Genomic DNA, 8,632 nt, shown 5'->3' with positions numbered 1-8,632 from the left:
AAGAAAATAGAGGAGATGGAGGGTGTATAGGGTTCGGCCAAGGGTGGGTTTGGGAGGGGGATGGTTTTGAATTTTGAAGGTGGGTGGGGGGTTTTTGGGGAAGAGTCAAGGAAGTGAGTGGTGTAGGGTATTTGGGGAAGAGATATGGAGGTGATTGGTGAAGGGTATTTATGGAAGAGTGTTGTAGAAAGGGGTGAAGAGGAGAGAGAGTGAGTTGAGGTTGGTGGGGATCATGTGGGGTCCACAGATCCTGAAGGGCCAAGGAATTCTTCATCCCTGCTCCAATTGGGCATTTACAACGCCTTAGAGTGCAATTTTGGCGTTTAAACGCCAGTTTGCTGCCCTGTTCTGGCGTTTAAACACCAGCTTTCCTTCCTGTTCTGGCGTCTAAACGCCAGTTTGTTGCCCTGTTCTGGCGTTTAAACGCCCAGAAAGGTGCTAGATTGGGCGTTTAAATGCCCATTTTGCTACCCTTACTGACGTTTAAACTCCAGTAAGTCCTTCCTCCAGGGTGTGCTATTTTCAATGGTGTTTTTGTCTTGATTTTTGTAATTGTATTTGTGACTTCACATGATCATCAACCTAAAAGAATACAAAATAATATAGATAAAATTAAAATAGAATTGGGTTGCCTCACAATAAGGCCTTCTTTAATGTCAATAGCTTGACAGTGAGCTCTCATGGAGTCTTACAGATGATTAGAGTATGGTTGAGATCTCTCAACACCAAACTTAGAGTTTGGCTGTGGCCTCCCAACACTAAACTTAGAGTTTGAATGTGGGGGCTCTGTTTGACTCTATATTGGGAGAAGCTCTTCATGCTTACTCTCCATGGTTACAGATGGAAAACCTTGAGTCTTTACTACAAGGCATTCTTCATTCGCATGAAAGATTAATTTTCCTCTTTCAACATCAATTACAGCTCTTTCTGTGACTAGGAAGGGTCTTCCAAGGATGACGGATTCATTCTCATCCCTCATAGTGTCTAGGATTATAAAATCAGCAGGGAAGTAAAGGCCTTCAACCTTCACTAGCACGTCCTCTACTAGTCCATAAGCCTTTTTATAGATTTATCTGCCATCTCCAATGAGAATATGGCAGCCTGTACCTCATAGATTCCCAGTCTCTCCATTACAGAGAGTGGCATCATGTTTATCCCTGACCCCAGGTCACACAGAGCTTTTTCAAAGGTCATGGTGCCTATGGTACAGGGTATTAAGAATTTACCAGGATCCTGTTTCTTTTGAGGTAAATTTTGCTGAACCAATGTATTCAGTTCATTGGTGAGCAAGGGAGGCTCTTCCTTCCAAGTCTCATCACCAAATAGCTTGGCATTCAGCTTCATGATTGCTCCTAAATATTGGGCAACTTTCCCTTTGACAATGTCTTCATCCTCTTCAGAAGATGAATAGTCATCAGAGCTCATGAATGGTAAAAGAAAGTCCAAGTGAATCTCTATGGTCTCTATATGAGGCTCAGATTCCTTTGATTCCTTATTAGGGGATTTTGTACTGACCATTGGACGTCCCCTGAGGTCTTCCTCATTGGGATTCACGTCCTCCTCCTCCTCTAAGGTTTCGGCCATATTGATTATATCAATGGCCTTGCACTCTCCTTTGGAATTCTCTTTTGTATTGCTTGGGAGAGTGCTAGGAGGAATTTCAGTAACCCTTTTACTCAGCTGGCCCACTTGTGCCTCCAAATTTCTAATGGAGGATCTTATTTCAGTCATGAAACTAAGAGTGGCCTTAAATAGATCAGAGACTATGTTTGCTAAGCTAGAAGGATTCTGCTCAAAATGCTCTGTCTGTTGCTAGGATGATTATGGGAAAGGTTTGCTATTGCTAAACCTATTTCTTCCACCATTGTTATTATTGAAGACTTGCTTCTGTTGATCCTTCCATGAAAAATTTGGATGATTTTTCCATGAAGGATTATAGGTGTTGCCAAAGGTTTCACCCATGTAATTCACCTCTGCCATTGCAGGGTTCTCAGGATCATAAGCTTCTTCTTCAGAAGATGCTTCTTTAGTACTGTTGGATGCATTTTGCAATCCATTCAGACTCTGAGAGATCATATTGACTTGTTGGGTCAATATTTTATTCTGAGCCAGTATGGCATTCAGAGCATCAATTTTAAGAACTCCTCTCTTTTGAGGTGTCCCATTACTCACAGGATTCCTCTCAGAGGTATACATGAACTGGTTATTTGCAACCATTTCAATAAGTTCCTGAGCTTCTGCAGGCATTTTCTTTAGGTGAATGGCTCCACCTGCAGAGTGGTCCAGTGACATATTGGAAAATTCAGACAGACCATCATAGAATATATCTAATGTGGTCCATTCTGAAAGCATGTCAGAAGGACACTTTTTGGTTAGTTGCTTATATCTTTCCCAAGCTTCATAGAGGGACTCACCATCTTTTTGTCTGAAGGTCTGAACATCCACTCTAAGCTTGCTCAGCTTTTGAGGAGGAAAGAACTTGGCTAAGAATGCCATGACCAGCTTATCCCAAGAGTCTAGGCTATCTCTAGTTTGTGAGTCCAACCATGTTCTAGCTTTGTCCCTTATAGCAAAAGGAAAAAGCATAAGCTTGTAGACCTCAGGATCAACTCCATTGGTCTTAACAGTATCACAGATCTACAAGAACTCAGTTAAGAACTGATAAGGATCTTCTGATGGAAGTCCATGAAACTTGCAGTTCTGTAGCAGTAGAGAAACTAATTGAGGCTTTAGCTAAAAATTGTTTGCTCCTATGGCAGGGATTGAGATGCTTTCTCCATAAAACTTGGAAGTTGGTGTAGTAAAATCACCAAGCATCTTCCTTGCATTGTTGTTTGTTTCGGCCATAATTGTTTCTTTTGCTGCTTCCTTTTAAAAAATTTTAGTGAGGTCCTCTTCAGAGTTTTGTGCTTTAGCTTCTCTTAGCTTCCTCTTCAGAGTCCTTTCAGGTTCAGGATCAGCTTCAACAAGTATTCCTTTATCTTTGTTCCTGCTCATATGAAAGAGAAGAAAACAAAGAAAATATGGAATCCTCTATGTCACAGTATAGAGATTCCTTGAGGTGTCAGAGGAAAATAAGAATAGAAGAAGGAGGTAGATAAAATTTTGAACACACAAAGAGAGATGGAGTTTGAATTGACAATGGAGGAGGAATGTTAGTGTTTAATTAGAAAAAGATGAGAGAGAGTGGGGAAATTTTTGAAAAATTTAATAACTAAAAAATGAAAATTTAAAATAATTTTGAAAAATTGGTTGGTTTTGAAAAAGATAAGAAATAGTAAAACAAACAAAAAGTCAATTAGTTAGTTGAAAAAGATTTAAAAATCAATTTTGAAAAGATAAGAAGTTAGAAAAGATTTTGAAATTGATTTTGAAAAAGATATGATTTGAAAAAGATATGTCTGAAAAGATATGATTGAAATTTATTTTGAAAAAGATTTGAAAAGGAAATTAAAAAGATTTGATTTTTTTTTAAAAAAAGATATGTTTGAAAAGATATGATTTTGAAAAAGATATGATTTAAAATATTTGATTTGAAAAAGATTTGATTTTGAAAAATTATGAAGATTTGAAAAAGATTTGATTTGAAAACAAAATTCCTCTCCTTGTGTCATCCTGGCGTTAAACGCCCAGGAGCTGCATGTTTTGGGCGTTTAACGCCCAATTGCTGCATGGTTTGGGCGTTTAAATGCCCAGCCAGATACCCTGGCTGGCGTTTAAACGCCAGGTTTCATTCTTCACTGGGCGTTATGAACGCCCAGCTTTTTCTCTGTAATTCCTCTACTTTATGTTCTTAGATCTTCATTTTGCTAAATCCTTTATTCAAGAAGATATATTTTCAATTTTGAAAAACAACAAAATGTGTTGAAACATATAATTCTTGTATCAAAACACAAGATATATGCAAGAACATTATGAACGTCAAGATGAACACCAAAAAAAATCTTAAAGATCAAGATGAACATCAAGAACTCAGTTTTCTTAATGAAAGAAAACATGGAGGATACCAAACTTAGAACTTCCTCATGTTTGGGCCATATGAATGCAAGAATGCATATGTAGAACATCATACAATTGACACCAAACTTAAAATTTGGCCCTAGATTCAAACAAGAATCATGGAATATTTTTGTGTTTTTATGATTTTATGAATTTTTTTGGTTTTTTTCGAAAATTATTTTTGGAAAAACAAAAAAAAAAGAAAATTTTTTTTGAAAGATTTTTTTGAAAACTTTTTGAAAATAAAACAAGAAGAAAATTACCCAATATGAGCAACAAGATGAACCGTCAGTTGTCCAAACTCGAACAATCCCCGGCAACGGCGCCAAAAACTTGGTGCACGAAATTGTGATACACAATGGCACTAACAACTTGGTACGCACAATTATAATCTCAACTCTTTTTCACAACTTCGCACAACTAACCAGCAAGTGCACTGGGTCGTCCAAGTAATAAACCTTACGTGAGTAAGGGTCGATCCCACGGAGATTGTCGGCTTGAAGCAGGCTATGGTCACCTTGTAAATCTCAGTCAGGTGGATTCAAATGGTTATGGAGTTTTAATAATTAAAAAGATAAATAAAACATAAAGATAAAGATAGAGATACTTATGCAAATCATTGGTGGGAATTTCAGATAAGCGTATGGAGATGCTTCATCCCTCTTTAATCTCTGCTTTCCTACTGCCTTCATCCAATCCTTGTTACTCCCTTCCATGTCAAGCTGTATGTTAGGTTTCACCGGCATCAATGGCTACCTCCCGTCCTCTCAGTGAAAAAGGTCCTCTACGGTTTCCTGCATGGCTAATCAGCTGTTGGTTCTCGATCATGTAGGAATAGTATTTACTATCCTTTTACATCTGTCACTACGCCCTACAGTCGCGAGTTTGAAGCTCGTCACAGTCATCCCATCTCAGATCCTACTTGGAATACCACAGACAAGGTTTACACTTTTCGGATCTTAGGAATCGCCGCCAATAATTCTAGCTTATACAACGAAGACTCTGATCTCACGGAATGGAAGGCTCGGTTGTCAGGCGAGGCAACCATGCGTCATGGACTAGGAATCCAAGAGATACACGCTCAATCTTAAGTAGAACGAAAGTGGTTATCAGGCACGCGTTCATAGCTGAGAAAGATGATGAGTGTCACGGATCATCACATTCATCAGGTTGACGTGCGAGTGAGTATCTTAGAACAAGAATAAGCTTAACTTGAATAGAAGAACAACAGTAATTGCATTAATACTCGAGGAACAGCAGAGCTCCACACCTTAATCTATGGTGTGTAGAAACTCCACCGTTGAAAATACATAAGTGATGAAGGTCCAGGCATGGCCGAATGGCCAGCCTCCCAAAAATGTGATCAAGAGATCAAAAGATGATCAAAAGATGAAAATACAATAGTAAAAGGTCCTATTTATAAGAAAACTAGCTACTAGGGTTTATAGAAATAGGTAAATGATGCAGAAATCCACTTCCGGGCCCACTTGGTGTGTGCTTGGGCTGAGCATTGAACTTTACACATGTAGAGACTTCTCTTGGAGTTAAACACTAGCTTTGGTGCCAGTTTGGGCATTTAATTCCAACTTTTATGCCAGTTCTGGCGTTTTGACTTCAGAATAAGGCAGAGAAGGGGCATTTGAACGCCAGTTTATGTCATCAAAACTCGAGCAAAGTATGGACTATTATATATTTCTGGAAAGATCTGAATGTCTACTTTCCAACGCAATTAAGAGTGCACCATTTGGAGTTCTGTAGCTCCAGAAAATCCACTTAGAATGCAGCGAGGTCAGAATCCAACAGCATCTGCAGTCCTTTATTAGCCTCTGAATCAGATTTTTGCTCAGGTCCCTCAATTTCAGCCAAAAAATACCTGAAATCACAGAAAAACACACAAACTCATAGTAAGGTCCAAAAATATGAATTTTGCATAAAAAACTAATAAAAACATCCCAAAAATTTGCTAGATCCTACTAAAAACTACCTAAAAACAATGCCAAAAAGCATATAAATTATCCACTCATCAACGTGCACGCGTAATTGACGCATACGCGTGACGTGTGTAATACGCTGCAACAGCGGAATTCACTGGGGACAATTTTGGGCTGAGTTTGGACCCAGTTTTTGGCCCAGAAACACAGACTAGAGCCAGGGGACAGCAGAGACTCAGCACACATTCACATTCACTTAGTTTTAGTTTTAGTTTTGGAATCTTGGAGAGATATTAACACTTCCTCTAGGGTTCTTCATATTCATAGATTCTTAGATTTCTAGTTTTATGCTTTTGGATTGGATATTGAGAATAGTTACTACCTCCGTTAAATTTCCTATTATTATAGTTTATTTTCTTATTCCCTTACACTTTCATTTCCCATTTATCCTGTTCAGAGTTGCATATGGATATCTTCAATTTTAGAATTTATTAATGCAAAGAATATTTTTCTATTTAATTTCTTTATTTGCTTAATTATCTCAATTCAATTTTAATTACCATGTCTTCTTTCTACTCCCTTTACATGCATGCCAAAATGGCATCTATGTCAATGGAGTAGGTTCTCAACTTGGTATTGGCGTTGATTAATAGGAGGACCCTTGAGTTGGAATACTCAAGAGTTAATTTGAAATAGGAAGTTGTTGGCTGGCTCTCTAGTCACTAATGCTAATCCTTCCCAAGGGAGAGGATTAGGACTTGTGAATCAGAGTTGGCTCAATTACTTGACTTTCCTTTATTCGGTAAATATTTACTAAGTAAAAACAACAACCTCTTACTATTACTCTTGGGGAAATCCAACAAGGATAGAACTTCTGATCAATCTTCTCCTAGTCAAAGCTTTTTATTTTAATTACATAAAATCTCTCCTTAATTTCCACTACTTTAGTTTATAATCATTTATTTTTCCATTCCTCAACTCTAAATTTCTCAGAAAATTTCTGACCAATAAATAGCACTCTCTTAGTAGCTCGTTGGGAGATGACCTGGGAATTCTACTCCTACTATTTTATTCTTAAATTGTGGCAACTCTTTTTAAATTGATAAGCAAAAATTTTCATCGGTTAAGAACTGTACTCGCAACGTTATTTCTATTATAAATTCTTAATCGGCAATTTTCTGGCCGTCAATTTTTGGCGCCATTGCCGGAGACTTGCAATAGTGTGCCAAATTATTGGTTAGTGTAAATATTTTTAAATTTACATATTTGCATATTTTATTTTATTTTATTACCATGAGCTGTATGTTTTTTTCATTGAATGACACATTCACTACCTGATCCGAGCTTAGCCGCGTTTGACCCTGAAATCGAAAGAACTATTTCACATATTAGGTGAGCTCGGCGTTGGTTAGCCTTTGAGGGTGGTGAAGTGGTTACTACTAATTCATCAGTCTCATCTGAGGGCGAATCTGGAGCGCCATTTGAGAAAGAAACAAGCTCCTCTTCTACTGATTCTGTTGATTTACGCATAGGTAATATGGTGGAGCCCAGAAGGATTACTCTCCAGGAAGAAGGAGCTCTAGACTTTACACTGCAACCGTATCAAGCACGTCATCCAAATCTGGCTGCATATTTTGAACTGAAGACTGTGCTAATCAACCTACTTCCTAAGAGATTTTCAGATAGCCTGCTCAACTGTTAGGCATCATGGTGCAGATGAGACTACTATTTTGCTATATGCTTTCCTGTTTTCTCTTGAGGAAAAGGCAAGGTAGTGGTTCTACACTCAACTTGAAGCAGTTGTTACAAACTGGGATTTGCTCAGAAGGGAATTCCTGGAGAAGTTCTTTCCAGCAGAGGTTATAGATAGACTGAGGAAAGAAATTTCCGATATTATCCAAGCCGAATTAGAGACTCTTCACAAGTATTCGAAGCACTTCAATAACCTCCTAGACTTATGTCCCCACCACAAGATTGACAAGTTGGTGTTGATTAGCTATTTCACACAAGGCATGAAGCCTGAAGACAAGACTACATTGGATGCTGCAAGTAATGGCTCTCTAAAGAAGTACAAGACAGCGACAGAAGCATGGCAACTGATCACCAATCTGGCTGAGTCTACTCAAAATGCAAGGTAGAGGAACAATCACCCCAAGGCTATTGATTCACCCGAATACTGTCTCTCAACAATAGAGTGAGATCGAATCCCACAGGGATTGGTTGGTTGATTGGTGGACGAAGTTGTGATCACATCAATATAGTATTCTTTGTTGTTGTATGGAATTATTATTGTGGCTCTTGGCTATGTGTGATCACAACTCCGTTCAACTTAACCAGCAAGTGTACTGGGTCATCCAAGTAATACCTTACGTGAGTAAGGGTCGATCCCACATAGATTGTTGGTATGAAGCAAGCTATGGTCACCTTGTAAAACTCAGTTAGGCAGATTAAAAGGTTTTGGGTTTCGAAAATTAATAAATAAATAGAAAATAAAAAGGGATAGAAATACTTATGTAAAGCAATAGTGGGAATTTCAGATAAGTGTGTGAAGATGCTGTACTCCTCTCGTATCTCTATTTTCTTATTACATTCATCCAATCCTTCCTACTCCTTTCCATGGCAAGCTGTGTGTAGGGCATCACCGTTGTCAATGGCTACATCCCATCCTCTCAGTGAAAACGTTCGTATGCTCTGTCACAGCA

The sequence above is a fragment of the Arachis hypogaea genome, chromosome 10, assembly GCF_003086295.3.
Source record: "Arachis hypogaea cultivar Tifrunner chromosome 10, arahy.Tifrunner.gnm2.J5K5, whole genome shotgun sequence".
Classification (NCBI taxonomy): Eukaryota; Viridiplantae; Streptophyta; class Magnoliopsida; order Fabales; family Fabaceae; genus Arachis; species Arachis hypogaea.
Note: the sequence above shows the minus strand (reverse complement) of the source record.